Raw genomic sequence first — 22572 nt, 5'->3', positions numbered from 1 at the left:
ATTGATGGACATCCATCATTCTAGCCTTATTCAGCCAACAGGTTAGATCTCTTTGAGGGCAGTCGGATGATAATTCATTGGTTAATTTCTTTCTTTTTTTCACTTTGTGTTTATTACGTTTTTCAAATAGCAACATACACATCAGTAAACATCTGATAACGAAATAAAACAAAGAACATACCCAACAAATAATCCATTTCATACCCCTACTCCCCCTTCCCCTCCCCCACCACCCCAACACCCCTCCCCCCAAACAAAGAGCTACACAAGAAACACAAACAGGGTGTGCACTAGAGTTCGAGCAAAGGCCTTAATCATGAGGAAACTCTTCTATAACCCATCTCTGGTGGTAAGGTCCCTAAAACTCGCCGCGATTCAACCACCCCCATCTTCGAGCCCCATCTCGAGCCCAATTATTTGAAAGCTTCAAGGCCTCACAGTCCACACTTAACAACACAATCGTCCATTCCTGTAGGAAAGAAGACATGTTATCATTAGCTATAGATGCAAATTTAGTAAAAATTGCCAGAAGTTTATTTAACCATTCTGCTTTCATTGGGGCCTGGGGGCTATTCCATTTCTGGGCTAGGGCCACTCTCCCAGCCCTCAACATAGCCTTCGTCACCCTAGAGAAGAGCAGCGGCTCAGACTCAGGCTTCGGAGTACTCAACAGGATCTCCATAGGGTGAAGGCAGGGGCACGTTCCCAGGATGTCCTTGATCCTTCTGAGCAACTCCGCCCAATAGACCTGAATAACCGGACATTCCTACCACATGTGGACCTACGTTCCTCTGCCTGCACACGCTCTTGGACACATGGGAGCTACACTAGGGAACATTTTAGACAGGGTGACAGGGGGTCGATGCCATGAGTGTAAAACCTTAAAATTGTGTTCCATGGCTGTGGTGTACAGCTTCCCCTAGAAAGTTGCCCTAATTATGGATGCCCATGCTCGATCATCAAGGGCCACACCCATCCTCTCCTCCCATGCACCCTTAAACTCCTGCCTGCCCTCTAGATTAGCTGACACCAGCACGCTGTACATTTTAGAAAGAGAGCCCTTCCTGGACTTAGCCTCCACAAAAACTTTATCAAGGGGAGTCAAAGGACGAGAGAGCGGAGCAGCCAAGTCCGCCTGGGTAAGAATGCCCTTGAGCTGCAGATAGTCAAAGATAGAAATTGGCTTTTCCGGCAGTGCTTCAGATAACTGGGCGAAGTCAATAAACCAACCCTGATTAAACAACTGTGCAGCCCTCTCAAGCCCCTCGTCTGACCATGACTGCGTCTCACGGAATCCTCTGGTCCCTAAATTGAGCGGAGGGTCCCACAATGACGACAAGGGGGAAGGGCATGAAGAGAGGAGCTTGTTGTCCGTATTCGGCTTCCATAGTGCCCAAAGAACCGAAAGAATTTGGTGGGATTTAGCAACTGCTGGTAAAGAGCGCATAGAAGCCCAAAGTAAGTCCCTGGCCTTATATGGGTGAACCTGTACGTCCTCAACATATGTCTAGTACGTCCTCAAGTCGTCTCTAAGATCCTCTAGCATCACCCGCAGCTGAGCTGCTTTGTAGTACATTTTAATATCCGGAAGGCCAAACCCCCCCCGAGCGCCTTTGGAAGGGTCAAGGTATCGAATTTCACTCTAGCCCTCTTACCACCCCAGACAAAACGAAGGAGGCGAAATCGAAGAGATTTGAAAAAGGAGTCTGGAATGATACAGGGAAGAGCCGAGAAGAGGTAAAGAAGACGGGGGAGTATATTAATTTTCACAGTGACCATACGCCCGAACCAGGACAATGTGAGAGGAGCCCATCTAGTCAGGTTGTTAAAAATCTTGGCCTGCAGGGGAGGGAAATTCAACTCATAAATCCTACCCAGATCCCTAGGTATATTGGTTCCCAAATACCTAGTACAAAAGTCCTCTACCCTCATTCCCATCACCTCTGTTCTACCATTAATCTCTTGGTCAAGCCTACCCATAGGCATAATGCAGGATTTGGATACATTAATTTTAAGCCCGGAGAACGCCCCAAAGCAACAAATTAAGTCCAACAACCGCGGGAGAGAGTCGTGAATCCCGGACAGGTGCACCAAGATATCTTCCGCAAAAAGAGACAATTTAAATTCACAATCCCCAGACAGTACCCCCGCAACCCCTCCGTCATTTCTGACCGTGATGGCAAAAGGCTCCATTGCCAGAGCATACAAGAGGGGGGAAAGAGGGCATCCCTGGCGAGTTCCTCTCGAGAGCGAAAAGCCCGATGAAGTAGAACCGTTAACAAGTACCCGCGCAGAGGGACCATTATACAGGGCTGAGACCCACCCACAAAATCTATCACCAAAACCCATGTTATGGAGCACCTTCCCCATATATGGCCACTCCACGCGGTCAAAGGCCTTTTCAGAGTCCAGCGAGAGGAGGTAAGCCTCTGACTCCCAGCTGGACACCTCATACATAAGGCCCAACGTTTTTCTAATGTTGTCCGAACCCTGACGTCTGGGGATAAACCCCACTTGATCCCCATGGACCAGAGAGGGGAGAAATGTAGACAGTCTATTCGCTAGAAATTTGGCCAAAATTTTAACATCAACATTAAGAAGGGACATAGGTCTGTTGGACTGACAAAGTGAGGGATCCTTTCCTTCCTTCGGGATAACCACAATGAGAGCCGACATCATGGAGGGGGGGAGAGAACCAGATTACAGGGCATCGTTATACACCCTAGCTAAGAGAGGGGCCAATGTGGATCGGAATGTTTTGAAGAACCGGACAGTAAATCCATCATCGCCCGGAACTGTACCACTCTTCAGAGAAGAAATAGCATCAGCTGCTTCCTGGGGCGAGATGGGAAGCTCCAAGGAAGCAGAGCTCTCTCGAGCGAGACATGGGATTGGGAGAGAGTCAAAGAACCGGTTCACTTCAACTCCGTCCTCATTGTATTCAGAAGTGTAAAGCTGTTCGTAATATTGCTTAAACTGTTCCGCTATTTGGGTGTTACCCAACAGTTTTCCACCCGCTTGACTACAAATACAATTAACACGCCTACTTTGACGAAGTTCCCTCAGCCGCCAAGCCAGGATCTTGTCTGCTTTCTCCCCTTTCTCCATATAGCGCTGCTTCAGAAACGTAAGCTTTCTCTCCGTCTGACCCACAAGGAGGGCGGACAACTTTGCCCTAAGATGTTGTAGTCTCCCGCGCTTGTCAGGGCCCATCTGCGATTTCAACTTACACCCCCGGCTGAATAGCCGAAATCTGCTCACTTAATTTGAGCTCCTCTCTAAACCTGTCCTTCTTTCTCCTAGCTCCCATCTCCATCAGGATACCTCTAACTGTGGCCTTAAACGCGTCCCACACACCTCTAACTCCCACTTCCCCAGTGTCATTTAAGAGAAAATATTCAGTAATAGAGGCCAGAAGGGACTGCCTGAGCTCCCTATCCAGTAGCAGTGAATCGTTGCATATCCACTGAGATTTGCGCTGTACCACCGGGGGAAGGCCCAATTTAACTCGAACTAGATCGTGGTCAGACCAGGGGATATTCTCTACACCAAAATCCATAATACATTCCCGGGTCGAGGAGTCTACAAACACATAGTCTATCCTAGAAAAAGTTTGATGTACTGCAGAGAAAAAAGTATAAAAAGGGTCTCGGCTATCATCAGCCGGGTGCGCATCAACCAAGTCAAGCTCCTCATTTACACGGCGGAAAGAGTCTGCTAACTTCATCTGGGGCCTAAGATCGGGACAAGGCTTGGAGGGTTTCCTGTTTTTATCTGGGTGCAAAACCATGTTGAAGTCTCCCCCGACTATCAACACCCCCTCTGCAAATTCCCTGATTTTTTTCCCCCATCCCTGCCAAAAAACATCTTGCCCTTATTTCGGGGCATACACCCCCACAAGAGTGAAAAGACGACTCTTCACCTCCCCCTTAACCATGATGTAGCGCCCTTCTGGATCGGCTCTATGGGCCCTGGGAGAGAAGTCAGCATTCGGAGAAACCAAGAGCACAACCCCTCGCCTCTTCGCCCCATATGAGGACAGAAACATCTGCTGGATAGCTTTGGACTTGAAAATGGGCTCCTTCCTCTTAATCCAATGGGACTCCTGCACAAAAAGAAAATTAAGTTTTAGCCTCACAAATTCCCTCAGCACCAAGGACCTCTTGGTTGGAGAATTCAAGCCTCTCCCATTAAGGGACCCCACCGACAAAGGCTGAACAGGGTAACCCATTAGAAAAGCCAGAGAGTTAATTCACATCCCGCTGTAGGCCCCCATGCAGACCCAACCTCAAGTCCCCAGTGCACACGCAAAAATCAACCACAAACTTATAGAATCCTGTAGACATAGCAGCTCCAACCTCCCCCCTCACATACCCAACTCGCCCACCCCCCAACAATTGAGCGTCTGAAAGGACTGCATCAACAGACTGCCGAGCCTCCAGACCACCATGAATCGCCTCCACCTGGGTGATAACCCCCTTTAAACACCTCAAAATTCTGAGCCCCCAACTACAAATCAGAGAAAAAAGAAAAAGTCAAGAATTCAATCGAGCATTCAATCAAAAATACAATCCAAAAAACCAAAGTTCCAGCCCGGCCAACCAGACGCAGACTCACTCCAGTGAGATAACAGCAAAACTGACAATAAGAACTCTGCTTCTCATTCAAGACGGCGGTTGCCACGGAGAGGGCGGAGTAATCTTTCTGTATTTCCTATGTCCTCGAATGCGTCGCCGCCCCAGAAACTCTGAGGGTTCTTTTTGACGATCCTTCGCAGAACCATCACTCGCTCTGCCATGTCCCAAGGGAGGATCACCCAACATCTCACTCATCGCTTTCCGAATGTCGGCTTCTGAAGTGAGTGAGTACTTATCTCCATTGAGTTCAAATGAGAGCGAGAACGGGTGACCCCACCTGTAGCGCACTCCCTTGGCCTGCAGCCATTTCGTCAAGGGCCCACAGAGCCGTCGGCGCGCGAGAGTAAGCGCCAAAAGGTCCTGGTAGATGGAGGTTTTAGCGCCATTCCAGTCAATCGGTCCCCTCTTACGAGCCAACTCAAGGATCTTGGTTTTTTCCAAAAAGTAGTGAAATTTCACCAGGATAGAGCGAGGACCACCTGCGCGGCCTCCCGCCCTATGGGCCCTATCGATAGTAGGGACATTGGTATTTTCTCCACCAAACAAGATATTTATGATTTCCTTAACCTTTCTCACAATATCTGCCTACGTCTCCCCTTCTTGCTCCGGAACACCAATGAATCTTAGGTTCGAGCGCCGCTCCCGGTTTTCCAGATCGTCCAGCTTGAGCGTGATCCTTTCCTCTCTCCTCTCCAACTCGGCCAGCCGCTTGTCAAACTGAGTTCAAAGAGATCGGCTGAAGACTGGTTAGCCTCAAGGGCCTGGACGCGGTCCTCAACATCATCCACCCTCTTATCAATGGAGTCTAGTCTTTTACCTATATCCGCCCTAAAACCTCGGATCTCCTCAAGCAGGGCTGCCATGCTGAGACTCATAGCCTGAGTTTCAGATGCCTCCGTCTGGTTGGTGTCCTGCATGATAAGATCTTCCTCAAGCCGCCGAGGTGACCGCCGAAACCTCTGCAGTGCCTGCACTCCATCCATCCAAGACCAGACTGAACCAAAGCCCAGAGGGACAAAAAATCTCCAGAGAGGGGGGATGAGGGGCACAGCTCTCCTCTCTTTCCTTCAGCTCCAACAGAAAACTTCACAGTCCAAGCAAGTCACACCATGGTCCACCACCTAGAAAAGGCTCCCCACCGGTGAAAGATACTCAAAGACGGGTAAACCACATGAAGGAGGGAGGCCCGGGGACAGCAGTACCAAGTAGGCCACCTCCCCCCACCAGCCAAGTCCAGGGTACAACCCAGGGGGGACGTCAAGAGCCTCAATGTAAAACAGGATGGGAATCCAGCCTTCAGGCGAGGGACGCGTCCAACACACACAGTCTCCTCACAGCCCTTTAACTACAAGCACTCTATTAGGGGAAAGGAGTGGAAGAGCGGGCAGAGGAGCAAAGACCGGCAAAGATAAATCCACAGTAGGAAGGGGTCCCACGGCCCAACAACGGCGCCAGAGGGCACAGTCTTCAGGAAGCCCATCCAAGGCCGACTGCACAAGGCCGAAACCTCCAGCTCCCCGCAGCTCCTCGGATCGGAGGCTCAATAAGGGGCCCCTCCAACACTCCCACCTTCCGCCGATACGCCCGGTCCGCCAAAAACACGGGGGGCCACACATCAATCCTCCGGGGCAACAGGAAAGTGTCCTCAACTTGCCACTCAGCCTGCCGTCCCCGAGCTACGCCTCCGCTGGCTACAGGCACCCGGGACACGGGTCGGAGACGGACAAGGTCCTCACTCCTCCTCTGCAGAGACCCCGCCTCCCCTGCCCGCGGGAGCCGCTCCTCACCTTCCTCCGGGACACCAGGCCACACATCCGCGGCTTAGCGAGCCACCGCTCTCCGCGGGACCTCCCAGACCAGCGACACTCAAAACAGCTGCCACAGATGGGGGACCTCAAGACTGTAGCGTGGCTGCGGGGTGGCACAGGCACGGGCCGAAAGGTAGTACAGAAAGCCTCTGCCCCTCCCCCACCGCCAGTTGGCTCAGCAGCACGCGGTTCTCTTCAGCGGGCTCGCACTCTAGGTTCCGTCCGCACGCCACTTGAGAGGCTGCAAACTCTGGGTTCCCGGCACCCCCGAACACTGGGATTTCGCTCCTCTGGTTCACTATATTGTCAGACAGCACCAGGGGGGGTCAGGGCTCGGCTCCAACCGGGCTGGGGGGGGCCCAGATCTGAAAATAAGGCACCCTGGGGAGGAGATCGGCTGAGAAGCTTCAGCACATCTCAGCGGCCCCTGGTGGCTCCTCCATTGGTTCATTTCTAATACCTTTTTTAAATATTGGTATTATCGATTCCTTCCACGATTGAGGAATCCGGCCTTTCTTTATTGTTATAGTAAAAATATTTCCTAGGATTTTTCCCCATTGCTCCTGATGTTCTTTGATTGTCGCATTCGACAAAACATCAGGCCCAGGATCCCTAGATGAGCTCAATTTATTGATAATCATCAAGATGTCTGTCTGTTCAAAGAGCAGGTTACTACTCTCAATTTGTGAGGCTGATGGTATGCTACTTTTGGCAGATTTATCCAAAACAGTTTGGAGTAATGTTTAGTCCATGACTGTTCATTTACTGTATTTAGAAGTAGAGAGGCTGCCGCATTTGACGTGGTATTGTTTATGAGACTCCATTTTTGAGCACTTGATTTCTGAGTTATTGCTGCCAGCATTCTCTCACTGTGTGTAATTGAGATTTTGTGCGCTGTCTTTCACCTGTTGGTATGTTCTTAAGTTGTTTCCGCTTTTGGCGGAATTTTGCTTTTAACTTGTGAATATCAGGACTTTATAGATGCTTATGCTTAAAATAAGGCGCCTATTTAATGATTGCTTTTCCATCATCAATGCGAATGAGTCTGTATATTCATAATTCGCCGTTAGCAAATGACACTTATCGTGCTGATCTAATTGCCCAGTTAATATATCCGGCTTTGTCTCAGTCCACTTTATTCTATTTCTACCCTGGTTCAGGGGGATTAGTTCTTTAGAGTAAGTTTGTGGTATCGAGTTTCAGCTTTTAGCTCTCATTTTCAAAATGTTATGATCACTCGCCTGAGTAGGAATGATAATGAAGGATTGGATTTTGTTTAATACATGTGCCGATATGAAGACATAATCTAGAATTGAGTTTGATGTCCCATTTTTCCAATAGGTGCAGAAGGGATATCTCCTGACATTGTGCCTTTTACAATTGTGAGATTTCTCTCATTTATTAATGACATCCAGTTTTTTGCTCTAAGTGAGAGCACGTGTGAGTCTTTGGGTATACGCCTCATATTCAGATCTCCTACCACCATAGTTGTAACATTTTGATCCTGTTCCGCAAGTAGATCTAACATTTAAATTATTAGTTCCATTAACTTTTCATCCGCAATGGTCAACGGATTCCAATAGATATTCAAAATAGCCACTTTCCTACTGGGTGGCAATTTCGGATTGCCTGATGTTACCTTAGTTAGCTGTGTTCCCGGATGCAGTGTTGCCCACGATTCTAAATATAGACCTGAACCAAGTTTTACAGGTGTTAATAATCCAACCGATTGGTGCCGTTTTGACTTTTTAGCTGCTGGGATCCACGTTACTTCAAAATTCGGCCATATTGGTTGTATGGTTATCCATGTTTCTTGAAGAATTACTATATCAGATGAAATTAAAAGATTGTTTGCTTCTAAATTCAGTAAATGAGGAAACCCCCTCGTATTCCATATCGTTATCGTTATGGGCAGGGCGGCTAAAGGGGATTGGCGTTAATGATTTTTTGTGTGATTTGTTTCCTGCCTAACTTTGGTTAGCCAAGTCCAGTTTTTATCTCTGGATTGTGTTGCCTCATCATTGTAATAAACCTTCAGTGCTAAATTTCCTCTTTCACCCTCATACGTAATATATACGGATTTACATTTTTCTTGAATTGGGTCTTTGTTGTTTGTTAAATCGACTGCTCTATCTTTTGCAGTCGATCGATTTTGTTCTTTTTGATTGACTATTTCCCCTTTGGTATTATTTGTATATGAGACATGTTTGGATTTAGTTTTTACTCTATCAGTGTGAATATACATGTCAAAGCCAATATTCCTCATTTTATACTTCATTTGCCATAACAAATTCTTTACAATATGTGATGGGATGCCTAACGCCACTGTATCCAATTAAGAGCTGTTGATAAATCGTATTGAATATATATCTTGAAATTACATGTATTTTAGCTCATTAATAGCCTTAAACGCGGAAAAAACAGAGTTGATCTGTTCAGAAACAGATCTGACATTTGTCTATGCTTCATTGTTATCCGTATATTATCTGAGAGTTTTAATGGATCGACTAGTTGGCTCATATTAGACACAAGATTTGATTTTTCATCATCCTTTATGTGACCCAACAGACGTCTACTAGAGGCATACCTGCCAGTCTAACCATTAGGCTCCAGTTTTTGAAGTGTTTCCCTTCCCCCAGTGTGTCTCATTCTCTTCTGTTCTAGCGTAGGGAAATTAGGGTAATCTTCTTCGTCATCCGAATATGACTCTCCTCTTTCTCTGTCCCTATTTAATGCCGACAACCGTGATGCAGGTGTTTTATCAATTTGTATTGAGGCTGCAGAATAGGTTGATACATTTAAGAGCTCCACATCTATTTCATTATCAGATATCCTAGTGGGTTCAAAATCCTCTATATACGTGACAGGTGCATCAGACACTATAATTGGGCTTTTGCCTGTGCACCCGTTACCTCTTTTTCAATTGTGATTTGAGATATAACTTTAGAAGTGGGAGTCGATAAGCCTTCTGTAAACGTCTTTGTTTTATTGGAGCTTGTTCTTCTTGGTTGAGCTTGAGTTTTAGTTTTCTTCCCTTTCTTCGGTTGTGTGACAAGCATTTTTGCTTATTAGTTTTCCTTTTCTATTTTTGTTAGTGTTTTTAGTGGCATGGTCTGGATGGAATAGGTCAAAAAGCGGAACACCATTAGGTGCTTCGGCACTCGATTGTTCTATAGTTGCACTGGTTGGCAACGGTTCGCTACACATAATAGGCTGAATTACCACGCTCTCCTCCACCTCCTTTTCTGTATGTTCTAGATTTTCATCCATGCAGTTTATTGCCAGATCCATACCCAAGACAACCCTGCCGGCTGTAAGGTACACTATTTGTTCGAGTCGAGGTAGTAGATTTATTTTCTCTGCATCCATGTGCTGTACTTTGGATATCACTGACAGGTATCCAATTGATTTTATTGATTAGAGAATTCAAGATAACATTTTGTTGGTCATATTTTTTTTCCATAATTTCATACAATTTTACCAGGCTAAACGTGCCTGTGTTAATGGTGGCCAGGTTAATTTCTAACAAAGAGTTTAATGGAGGACTCACACCAAAGGATGGTCTTGGCATGGGTCTGGCAAAGGAAATGGGCGTGGATCTCGACGAGTCCGAGGAATTTGCCGACTCTGGATAGAGTAGGGGTGAGTTATATGGGTTCAAAGGTGATTTTGATCTTTCCTTTGGAGCTTGTGCTTCTGCCATTATGGCCAAATCCCTTGGCAGTACACCCTGATCTTGCTGATAGGAAGATTCCTCATTAATCAGACTCCTGTTGTTCGTGGTCTGCGTTCCCTCTACAGTCATCCCACCCAACTTTACTGTCTCGATTCCTCGTGTATCGTCTTTCAGCCCCACATCACTTAGGCCTACATGTTAACCCTAGGGGAATTCCTCAGCATTTGTTTACTTACGCTCAGTGCACCCGCGACTTGTGAGTATAGGAGTGGACATGATGATTGCTCAATAGCACGCACAATACCATCTTTGGAATTATGGAGAGAAGCCGCAGATTGCTCCTGCCTTTGATTAGAGTCCCAAGCACAGCAATCACTCCTCAAGTGTGATGACCATTCGACTAGCACTGACCTCTCTTCTTGATTTATTACTGCTTGGATTTGCATACTACCAGTTCCGTTATTACACTTGCGTTGTTCTCTGGCCAACGAATGAGCAGGTAAAGACGATTGTGTAGAAAGACAGGTTTCACTCATTACCCGATTTTTCTGGGCATGATAAAAGTTCCTAATATCACAAACTGTCGGCTTTGATCGTTTCACCTTTAAGTCTCCAACTGCCATTGAGGCTATTGCTGGCTCTGCCACCTGGGATTCGATAGTATGATGAACCGACGCAAACACCGTAGCAGTCTCTTCTGGCATATTCGTTATCAATGGAACGCCATTGGAATGTTCATCAAAGCCGGTATGTAGGGAGCTATGAGAGCTTGCCACTGAACAGTGGAACAGCACGCCACAAAGCACTCACATGATTGTGCGCGTGCGATTGCGCGTACGTTCCAGTTTAAGTAGACACGCAAGGTTAGGGGGCCGTGGTTTGCATACTCTATGAAAATAAAGATTAACAAAGCAAGAGGCTAATGTTATTTATAAGCCTTTCTAAGGTCAATGTCCAAGATCAAATGTCAATGGTACTTTAACTTCGTACCGCGTCATCTGGTGAATAGGGCTCTGTGTTCCAACTTCACAACGATAACAATGACTAATCCCCCACACTAACGTGAGATGGGGGTTTAGATTCTATTAAAGACAAGGAGGCGATTATTATGCATTACAATCTTTACTCTGAAACCACAGCAGCAAAGAAAAAACTTTTACAAACAAAAAAGTTTCAACAACAGAACTAGATAAAGTTCAATGTCAATGCATGGGGAACTCCCCAAACCATCATGGAGGATAGGTCATACCCTGCAGGGGACCAATGAGCAGGGACCCTCCTTTATATATGTCCATTACTCTAACGCCAACCCCTCTTTCTGCAGCTGACTTGCACCAGACGCCCAATGGAACGGTTGAACTGCGTAGCGCAGAGAAAAAGGATCCAGCGAAACCGGAGATCTCAACCTTTCCGCAGCCTGAAGCAATGAAGAAGTTCTTCTGGATAGGACTTCTCACCCGAAATCACGCACTCCAGAACTTGTAACTGCGATCCACACTCCTGAGCAGAACCTCAACTCGTACCTGTAAGAACAACAAGCAAGAAGGGTGGGTGGTTGGGAAGAACAACAAACCAAAGAATGTTCTCACTTGAACCACCTGTGTACATGCGTATCACAATTGTCATATCATATCATATCATATCCAGGGTGGGTGGGAGGGATAATAATCGCCTCCTTGTCTTTAATAGAATCTAAACCCCCATCTCACGTTAGTGTGGGGGATTAGTCATTCTATGACAAGACAGGAGGCTCATATTATGCAAGTTCAAAGCCCTTGCATCTCATTAGTAAGTACAAAATGATCCAATATAATAGATAATATAATAAAATTAAAGGAAAGGTAACATTTTTTAAATGCTTTCATTAAATCAATCTGTTGACCAATCAGAGAATTGCCCAAGACTAGGTTGCCCGAAAAGCTGTCTTATAAGGCAAAGTCAAATCCACTGCAAGAAAAACAGGAATGTGCCAAATCCAGCGTTCCTTACAGGCCACCAAAACCAACTGGTTAAAAGAGGGGAAAACATTGAACAAAGTTTTCCTATACTAATAGGTTAGGACAAAACCATCTGAAATAAACACCTATGTTGTTCAATCAAATATTCAAAACACTTAAATTTGTACCATTTTTGGGGACCTAGAAAGCAAACCAATGAAAACAAACACCTAGCTCTCCTGGAGATAAAGAAAAGTACCCCATAGGGGTGAAAGTCTTATAGGTTCCATCCCATGCATTAAAGGAAGATATCGCATTAGAAACAGGGCATGTCACAGAACTACACTGGGGAACCAAGAGGGAAAGACAAATCTTCAAAAGGGTAAAATGGGAGTAAAAAATCATTTTTATAAATTTTGTAATAGGACAATCCATCCTGAGCGGAGCTGAAAAGCAATAGAATTAATCTACAATTGTCTTCAGACATATGTGTATACTAAGGAGGGAAGTCTTCTGGAGGCAGAAGCAGAATGGAAGAGAGGGCCCCACCTGAGAAGCTAAACCCGTCAAACCGCCAACACGGAGACCCTCAGACCTCCCGAACTCTTGAAGAAGGACTCTGCTACCATGACAAAAGGCAGATATTATAAACCTGATCCTTAAGAGGCCAAACTTGGCAAGAAGAAAAAATGTATCCGACATCCAATCACTACCATTATAGTGATATCTAAACTCCTTTGTAGGTATGCCCGGTGCTTGAACCTTGATCCCTCCTCCCTGGTGATAAATCCCCTAGCGGATCAAAAGTAACCGAAGGAGGACACCAAATTTCCAAAATCTTAGCAAGACTCTAAACTGCAAAGAACTGATCACTAAATGGTTAAACTGAAGGTGTACACCAGAAGAGGTCCAACCTATATTTCAGCCAATTTGCAGATCTTTGAAGCTCACAGCACCCTGAGCTGGCACCTTACTGCAAACAAACTCTTGTGAAAACCCCAAAGGTCCACCTGCCATGCAGGTGACTATGATAATCAAGTCATCAACCAAATATATATCCCAGCACTCTGGTAATCGTAGCGGCAGACACCGTCTGAAAGTTAATGTATAGACTCTGGAACGCATCGTGATAGAGGGTCATAACGTGGATGGGGGATAGTATCACTCCCAGACCCCTCTATCCCACCAAGGGATATTGAGCCTTCCCAAAAGAGGAGAAACCTCCCCCACTTATCCAAAGGAAAAACCTTGCAATCCAGAAAGAAAACTACCCTGAGGACCACATTAAAGCCCCGCTTTACACCGTTAAGAGAAATAAATACACACTAGCGCCTCTAACCAATCCCCTGACTGGACAGACTCCAGTTAACTTATTGAAATACCAGAGATTAGCACAAAGGAAAGTAACAGACGGGAGGGAAATGCTCAGTGCGAGTCTGAACTGGTCACCCGCCAGAACTCCTGTAAAAAGGAAAAAACTGAAACCATTGGATACTCCCAGAGGTGTAATATTATGATGCAATCTCCCCCAAGGATGGCAGGAAAACTGAAACCATTGGATACTCCCAGAGGCGTAATATTATGATGCAATCTCCCCCAAGGATGGCAGGAAGGGGAATGAGGGGGAAAGAACTCTGGATAATTATCAATGCCCTGTAAATGCAAGGTTGAGAAGAAATCTGGGACCACTGTCCCCTCAAACCCTGAGGTCTGGGTCACTGTATTCATGTGAGGCTGACTGGCCACTAAGGGAATCAGGGGAAGGAAAAACTAAGCACATTGTCCATAGCAAAACAGTACTTATACAGTACTACGAACCCTCAGGTATATGAGTGGTGCTTAACACTACTACGAGCGTTGTGTGGTGTGAGGTGTTCACTTATCGATCTCAGCAGGATAAAAGACTGATGTAGACCTTTCCAAAATTAGGAACCTGTATCAGAACGGTCAGCACGGATATGAAAACAGCACTCTAAAGAGGTTAAGCAACGCTCATGAGGGTACAGAAGCCTGCGTGTACTCCTCGAGCAGAGGAGAAGTTGCAACACACTGTTAGACGGTTAGCTGAACCATAGGCCAAGCTTTGGGAGGAAAAACATGAGGCAGGCGCCAGCAAGTTATTATTTGGTAACTCGTCTAACTGATACCATCAAGTGTTTCCAAACACTCCATCCAAGTAAAACATGGTTGCTCAACTTGTCATGTAAAAAACTGAACGGTTACCCTCGAGCTGACCCTGTCTCCACCAGAAACCAAAAGAATAAGGAATGTCCAATGGGACAAAAGTAGGGGAGAACAAACGTCCCCACTAAAGAGAGCCTTAAGCCCTACAGACCTCAATAGAGGCATAACGCATCATCTTTATTCTTCCTCATGTTGAGAGAAAATACTGTAGCTTAATCAGCACTGGTATTGGGTGGAGCAATTGAGGTCGGGAATCAAACCCTAAGGAAAGGACTGAGTTGTCCTGAAACTAACTAAGGTAAAGGGTGACAGAATTTTTAACTAAAAGATGAATGATAACACCAGATAGATGGTTAGAGAGGAAGGTACAACCCCATATGGGTCTGTTTACAACCACTTCCACACTCTTTTCTTTAAAGCACTTAATAAATAAAGAATATATAATATATGAAATATATATAAAATATCCAAAGAAGAGGGGTTACGCCCTCACAGGGGACCGAATCCCCGGCCCTTATATAAGCTGATACTCACTGAGCTTTCTGGGCCACTGACAATTCTGAAAAAACGCAAATGTGTTCCAGTCAACACTTAAACATATTGTTTATCAAAGCGTACACTGAGCAAGTGCACCTCAACTGCTCACCCCAGCAGGGTGAGGCAACCAATAGCACACGAGGGAGCACCTCGCAGTAGGAACAAGGCGAAGCCTGAAAACGAGCAGGTTACTGCACGCCTACAAGACCAAACAATGGCGTCAGCCATATGCAGCACCTAAACAAAGCTGCCGACCTTAAGGAAGGAATACACTGAGCAAGTGCACCTCCAACTGCTCGCCCGAGCAGGGCGTGATAATCAGCAGTACACGAGGGGGTAACCTCGCATTAGAACTCAGGCAGAGCCTGAAACCGAGCAGGTTATGGTGCATGCCAGTTAAGGTAATTACCCAAGTTGCCCACTTTAAGGGAGGAAACACTGAGCAAGTGTACCTCAACTGCTCACCCTAGCAGGGTGTGGACACAGCTGTATACAAGGGGACCCCTCGCAGAAACCCCAGGCAACCTTGCCACCGAGCAGGTGACTGCACCTTTCCAGGGAAGATAACCCAAACAAAAGAAAACTGTCAAGTTGAAGGTAGGATACACTGAGCAAGTGCACCTCCAACTGCTCGCCCGAGCAGGGTGTGATAATCAGCAGTACACGAGGGGGTAACCTCGCAATAGAATCAGGCTGAACCTGAAACCGAACTTATGGCACCTACAGTGAAGGCAAAGCACATAACTTAAGAAATAAGTAAATGAATAAATAAACAAAGAAAATAAAATAAAACTGCAGACTGGCAGTGCATCGGGCTCTTGCGCTGGATGGTCAGACTTTGACCTAACAAACCCACAGTCTATCAGTAAACATTCTTTCTTTCCAGCACTAAAGGTAAGGAAATGTGTTGTGTCACCAGGGATACGAAATTACAAACATTTAACAAAACCACATTTTTACTATTAAAATGTTTGTGCTATAATCTTTCTGAAGAAGTCATGAACCGACCAAATGCCCATTAGGAAATCCCTGCTCAACTGAGCAAAAAAGGTGACAATCAAATACCTCCATTGTAAAATACAATTATTTAAAATATAACAATTAAAATATCTAATCTTAAAATATACAAATAAACATGCGCTGGTCGGCCGCGAACCCGGGTCTTCCTGCATGGGAGACCTGCAGCTCTATATTTGAGCTAACTTGGCTCAGTACTGAAACAGAGGCTTTTGTTACAAACATAAGCCACAGGGGCAGGCCGAACCCAAAGCCTGCAGCACCTGGAATCCCCAGGTGACCATAAATCTGTCAAGGGGCACGAATTCAAACAGGCGAAATGAAGAGGGAACAGTGTAAACAACACTGCTCTCGCGCACGCCGGGAGCGAGTTGATTAATGCACTAGAAACACCTGAGTTTACAAGCGCGAGAAATTTTTAAAGAAGAAATAAATTAGAGAGCTCCCTCGAACTCACAACCTCATGGACTGTAGTCCGAAATTCAACCATTGCACCACTGCTTCAGCTGAAACAGGAAGTATGAGCATAATACATATTTTCTTTTTGAACGACACCAAAATGAAACCAACGGCCGCACGCGGCTATCCAGATACATTGTATCAAATACACAAATTCCTTTATAATAAAAGGTAATTAACACATATTTACCATATAAATAATATATGTCATATTCAAACTAATAAAGCCTACTACTGACAAACAATGTAAGACACAACTGAAAGGGGTGACTTAGCTCTGTGGTGTCAGCAGCAAAGAAAGAGGGGTTGGCGTTAGAGTAATGGACATATATAAAGGAGGGTCCCTGCTCATTGGTCCCCTGCAGGGTATGACCTATCCTCCATGATGGTTTGGGGAGTTCCCCATGCATTGACATTGAACTTTATCTAGTTCTGTTGTTGAAACTTTTTTGTTTGTAAAAGTTTTTTCTTTGCTGCTGTGGTTTCAGAGTAAAGATTCTATGACAAGACAGGAGGCTCATATTATGCATTACAATCTTTACTCTGAAACCACAGCAGCAAAGAAAAAAAACTTTTACAAACAAAAAAGTTTCAACAACAGAACTAGATAAAGTTCAATGTCAATGCATGGGGAACTCCCCAAACCATCATGGAGGATAGGTCATACCCTGCAGGGGACCAATGAGCAGGGACCCTCCTTTATATATGTCCATTACTCTAACGCCAACCCCTCTTTCTTTGCTGCTGACACCACAGAGCTAAGTCACCCCTTTCAGTTGTGTCTTACATTGTTTGTCAGTAGTAGGCTTTATTAGTTTGAATATGACATATATATTATTTATATGGTAAATATGTGTTAATTACCTTTTATTATAAAGGAATTTGTGTATTTGATACAATGTATCTGGATAGCCGCGTGCGGCCGTTGGTTTCATTTTGGTGTCTTTCAAAAAGAAAATATGTATTATGCTCATACTTCCTGTTTCAGCTGAAGCAATGGTGCAATGGTTGAATTTCGGACTACAGTCCATGAGGTTGTGAGTTCGAGGGAGCTCTCTAATTTATTTCTTCTTTAAAAATTTCTCGCGCTTGTAAACTCAGGTGTTTCTAGTGCATTAATCAACTCGCTCCCGGCGTGCGCGAGAGCAGTGTTGTTTACACTGTTCCCTCTTCATTTCGCCTGTTTGAATTCGTGCCCCTTGACAGATTTATGGTCACCTGGGGATTCCAGGTGCTGCAGGCTTTGGGTTTGGCCTGCCCCTGTGGCTTATGTTTGTAACAAAAGCCTCTGTTTCAGTACTGAGCCAAGTTAGCTCAAATATAGAGCTGCAGGTCTCCCATGCAGGAAGACCCGGGTTCGCGGCCGACCAGCGCATGTTTATTTGTATATTTTAAGATTAGATATTTTAATTGTTATATTTTAAATAATTGTATTTTACAATGGAGGTATTTGATTGTCACCTTTTTTGCTCAGTTGAGCAGGGATTTCCTAATGGGCATTTGGTCGGTTCATGACTTCTTCAGAAAGATTATAGCACAAACATTTTAATAGTAAAAATGTGGTTTTGTTAAATGTTTGTAATTTCGTATCCCTGGTGACACAACACATTTCCTTACCTTTAGTGCTGGAAAGAAAGAATGTTTACTGATAGACTGTGGGTTTGTTAGGTCAAAGTCTGACCATCCAGCGCAAGAGCCCGATGCACTGCCAGTCTGCAGTTTTATTTTATTTTCTTTGTTTATTTATTCATTTACTTATTTCTTAAGTTATGTGCTTTGCCTTCACTGTAGGTGCCATAAGTTCGGTTTCAGGTTCAGCCTGATTCTATTGCGAGGTTACCCCCTCGTGTACTGCTGATTATCACACCCTGCTCGGGCGAGCAGTTGGAGGTGCACTTGCTCAGTGTATCCTACCTTCAACTTGACAGTTTTCTTTTGTTTGGGTTATCTTCCCTGGAAAGGTGCAGTCACCTGCTCGGTGGCAAGGTTGCCTGGGGTTTCTGCGAGGGGTCCCCTTGTATACGGCTGTGTCCACACCCTGCTAGGGTGAGCAGTTGAAGTACACTTGCTCAGTGTTTCCTCCCTTAAAGTGGGCAACTTGGGTAATTACCTTAACTGGCACGCACCATAACCTGCTCGGTTTCAGGCTCTGCCTGAGTTCTAATGCGAGGTTACCCCCTCGTGTACTGCTGATTATCACGCCCTGCTCGGGCGAGCAGTTGGAGGTGCACTTGCTCAGTGTATTCCTTTCTTAAGGTCGGCAGCTTTGTTTAGGTGCTGCATATGGCTGACGCCATTGTTTGGTCTTGTAGGCGTGCAGTAACCTGCTCGGTTTCAGGCTTCGCCTTGTTCCTACTGCGAGGTGCTCCCTCGTGTACTATTGGTTGCCTCACCCTGCTGGGGTGAGCAGTTGAGGTGCACTTGCTCAGTGTACGCTTTGATAAACAATATGTTTAAGTGTTGACTGGAACACATTTGCGTTTTTTCAGAATTGTCAGTGGCCCAGAAAGCTCAGTGAGTATCAGCTTATATAAGGGCCGGGGATTCGGTCCCCTGTGAGGGCGTAACCCCTCTTCTTTGGATATTTTATATATATTTCATATATTATATATTCTTTATTTATTAAGTGCTTTAAAGAAAAGAGTGTGGAAGTGGTTGTAAACAGACCCATATGGGGTTGTACCTTCCTCTCTAACCATCTATCTGGTGTTATCATTCATCTTTTAGTTAAAAATTCTGTCACCCTTTACCTTAGTTAGTTTCAGGACAACTCAGTCCTTTCCTTAGGTTTTGATTCCCGACTTCAATTGCTCCACCCAATACCAGTGCTGATTAAGCTACAGTATTTTCTCTCAACATGAGGAAGAATAAAGATGATGCGTTATGCCTCTATTGAGGTCTGTAGGGCTTAAGGCTCTCTTTAGTGGGGACGTTTGTTCTCCCCTACTTTTGTCCCATTGGACATTCCTTATTCTTTTGGTTTCTGGTGGAGACAGGGTCAGCTAGAGGGTAACCGTTCAGTTTTTTACATGACAAGTTGAGCAACCATGTTTTACTTGGTTGGAGTGTTTGGAAACACTTGATGGTATCAGTTAGACGAGTTGCCAAATAATAACTTGCTGGCGCCTGCCTCATGTTTTTCCTCCCAAAGTTTGGCCTATGGTTCAGCTAACCGTCTAACGGTGTGTTGCAACTTCTCCTCTGCTCGAGGAGTACACGCAGGCTTCTGTACCCTCATGAGCGTTGCTTAACCTCTTTAGAGTGCTGTTTTCATATCCGTGCTGACCGTTCTGATACAGGTTCCTAATTTTGGAAAGGTCTACATCAGTCTTTTATCCTGCTGAGATCGATAAGTGAACACCTCACACCACACAACGCTCGTAGTAGTGTTAAGCACCACTCATATACCTGAGGGTTCGTAGTACTGTATAAGTACTGTTTTGCTATGGACAATGTGCTTAGTTTTTCCTTCCCCTGATTCCCTTAGTGGCCAGTCAGCCTCACATGAATACAGTGACTCAGACCTCAGGGTTTGAGGGGACAGTGGTCCCAGATTTCTTCTCAACCTTGCATTTACAGGGCATTGATAATTATCCAGAGTTCTTTCCCCCTCATTCCCCTTCCTGCCATCCTTGGGGGAGATTGCATCATAATATTACGCCTCTGGGAGTATCCAATGGTTTCAGTTTTCCTGCCATCCTTGGGGGAGATTGCATCATAATATTACACCTCTGGGAGTATCCATTGGTTTCAGTTTTTTCCTTTTTACAGGAGTTCTGGCGGGTGACCAGTGCAGACTCGCACTGAGCATTTCCCTCCCGTCTGTTACTTTCCTTTGTGCTAATCTCTGGTATTTCAATAAGTTAACTGGAGTCTGTCCAGTCAGGGGATTGGTTAGAGGCGCTAGTGGGTATTTATTTCTCTTAACGGTGTAAAGCGGGGCTTTAATGTGGTCCTCAGGGTAGTTTTCTTTCTGGATTGCAAGGTTTTTCCTTTGGATAAGTGGGGGAGGTTTCTCCTCTTTTGGGAAGGCTCAATATCCCTTGGTGGGATAGAGGGGTCTGGGAGTGATACTATCCCCCATCCACGTTATGACCCTCTATCACGATGCGTTCCAGAGTCTATACATTAACTTTCAGACGGTGTCTGCCGCTACGATTACCAGAGTGCTGGGATATATATTTGGTTGATGACTTGATTATCATAGTCACCTGCATGGCAGGTGGACCTTTGGGGTTTTCTCAAGAGTTTGTTTGCAGTAAGGTGCCAGCTCAGGGTGCTGTGAGCTTCAAAGATCTGCAAATTGGCTGAAATATAGGTTGGACCTCTTCTGGTGTACACCTTCAGTTTAACCATTTAGTGATCAGTTCTTTGCAGTTTAGAGTTTTGCTAAGATTTTGGAAATTTGGTGTCCTCCTTCGGTTACTTTTGATCCGCTAGGGGATTTATCACCAGGGAGGAGGGATCAAGGTTCAAGCACCGGGCATACCTACAAAGGAGTTTAGATATCACTATAATGGTAGTGAGTGGATGTCGGATACATTTTTTCTTCTTGCCAAGTTTGGCCTCTTAAGGATCAGGTTTATAATATCTGCCTTTTGTCATGGTAGCAGAGTCCTTCTTCAAGAGTTCGGGAGGTCTGAGGGTCTCCGTGTTGGCGGTTTGACGGGTTTAGCTTCTCAGGTGGGGCCCTCTCTTCCATTCTGCTTCTGCCTCCAGAAGACTTCCCTCCTTAGTATACACATATGTCTGAAGACAATTGTAGATTAATTCTATTGCTTTTCAGCTCTGCTCAGGATGGATTGTCCTATTACAAAATTTATAAAAATGATTTTTTACTCCCATTTTACCCTTTTGAAGATTTGTCTTTCCCTCTTGGTTCCCCAGTGTAGTTCTGTGACATGCCCTGTTTCTAATGCGATATCTTCCTTTAATGCATGGGATGGAACCTATAAGACTTTCACCCCTATGGGGTACTTTTCTTTATCTCCAGGAGAGCTAGGTGTTTGTTTTCATTGGTTTGCTTTCTAGGTCCCCAAAAATGGTACGAATTTAAGTGTTTTGAATATTTGATTGAACAACATAGGTGTTTATTTCAGATGGTTTTGTCCTAACCTATTAGTATAGGAAAACTTTGTTCAATGTTTTCCCCTCTTTTAACCAGTTGGTTTTGGTGGCCTGTAAGGAACGCTGGATTTGGCACATTCCTGTTTTTCTTGCAGTGGATTTGACTTTGCCTTATAAGACAGCTTTTCGGGCAACCTAGTCTTGGGCAATTCTCTGATTGGTCAACAGATTGATTTAATGAAAGCATTTAAAAAATGTTACCTTTCCTTTAATTTTATTATATTATCTATTATATTGGATCATTTTGTACTTACTAATGAGATGCAAGGGCTTTGAACTTGCATAATATGAGCCTCCTGTCTTGTCATAGAATGACTAATCCCCCACACTAACGTGAGATGGGGGTTTAGATTCTATTAAAGACAAGGAGGCGATTATTATCCCTCCCACCCACCCTGGATATGATATGATATGATATGACAATTGTGATACGCATGTACACAGGTGGTTCAAGTGAGAACATTCTTTGGTTTGTTGTTCTTCCCAACCACCCACCCTTCTTGCTTGTTGTTCTTACAGGTACGAGTTGAGGTTCTGCTCAGGAGTGTGGATCGCAGTTACAAGTTCTGGAGTGCGTGATTTCGGGTGAGAAGTCCTATCCAGAAGAACTTCTTCATTGCTTCAGGCTGCGGAAAGGTTGAGATCTCCGGTTTCGCTGGATCCTTTTTCTCTGCGCTACGCAGTTCAACCGTTCCATTGGGCGTCTGGTGCAAGTCAGCTGCAGAAAGAGGGGTTGGCGTTAGAGTAATGGACATATATAAAGGAGGGTCCCTGCTCATTGGTCCCCTGCAGGGTATGACCTATCCTCCATGATGGTTTGGGGAGTTCCCCATGCATTGACATTGAACTTTATCTAGTTCTGTTGTTGAAACTTTTTTGTTTGTAAAAGTTTTTTTTCTTTGCTGCTGTGGTTTCAGAGTAAAGATTGTAATGCATAATAATCGCCTCCTTGTCTTTAATAGAATCTAAACCCCCATCTCACGTTAGTGTGGGGGATTAGTCATTGTAATGCATAATATGAGCCTCCTGTCTTGTCATAGAATCTCCAGGCAGCGGCCAGCGGAACAGCACTCCACAAAGCACTCACACGATTGCGCACACGTGTTTATGTGCGCGCTCCAGTTTAAGTAGACACGCAAGGTTAGGGGCGTGGCTTGCACACTCGCATCCTCTGGTGACTAGGGCTCCGT

At 45.1% G+C, this 22572-nt stretch overlaps 1 long non-coding RNA gene across 1 annotated transcript; it reads right to left on the bottom strand.

Moving 5' to 3' along the window:
• Nucleotides 1-11224: 11224 nt before the first annotated feature.
• LOC138567544 (uncharacterized) lies at nt 11225-16544 on the bottom strand. Its single transcript, XR_011302248.1, has 2 exons — nt 16446-16544; nt 11225-11644 (listed from the first exon to the last, which is right to left on the bottom strand). It is a non-coding gene; the product is annotated as an uncharacterized lncRNA (long non-coding RNA).
• Nucleotides 16545-22572: the final 6028 nt, after the last annotated feature.

The sequence above is a fragment of the Ambystoma mexicanum genome, chromosome 2p (genome assembly GCF_040938575.1).
Source record: "Ambystoma mexicanum isolate Mex_15411 chromosome 2p, UKY_AmexF1_1, whole genome shotgun sequence".
NCBI classification, from domain to species: domain Eukaryota; kingdom Metazoa; phylum Chordata; class Amphibia; order Caudata; family Ambystomatidae; genus Ambystoma; species Ambystoma mexicanum.
The sequence above is the reverse complement of the archived record's forward strand: the minus strand, read 5'-3'. Positions and strand labels throughout refer to the sequence as shown.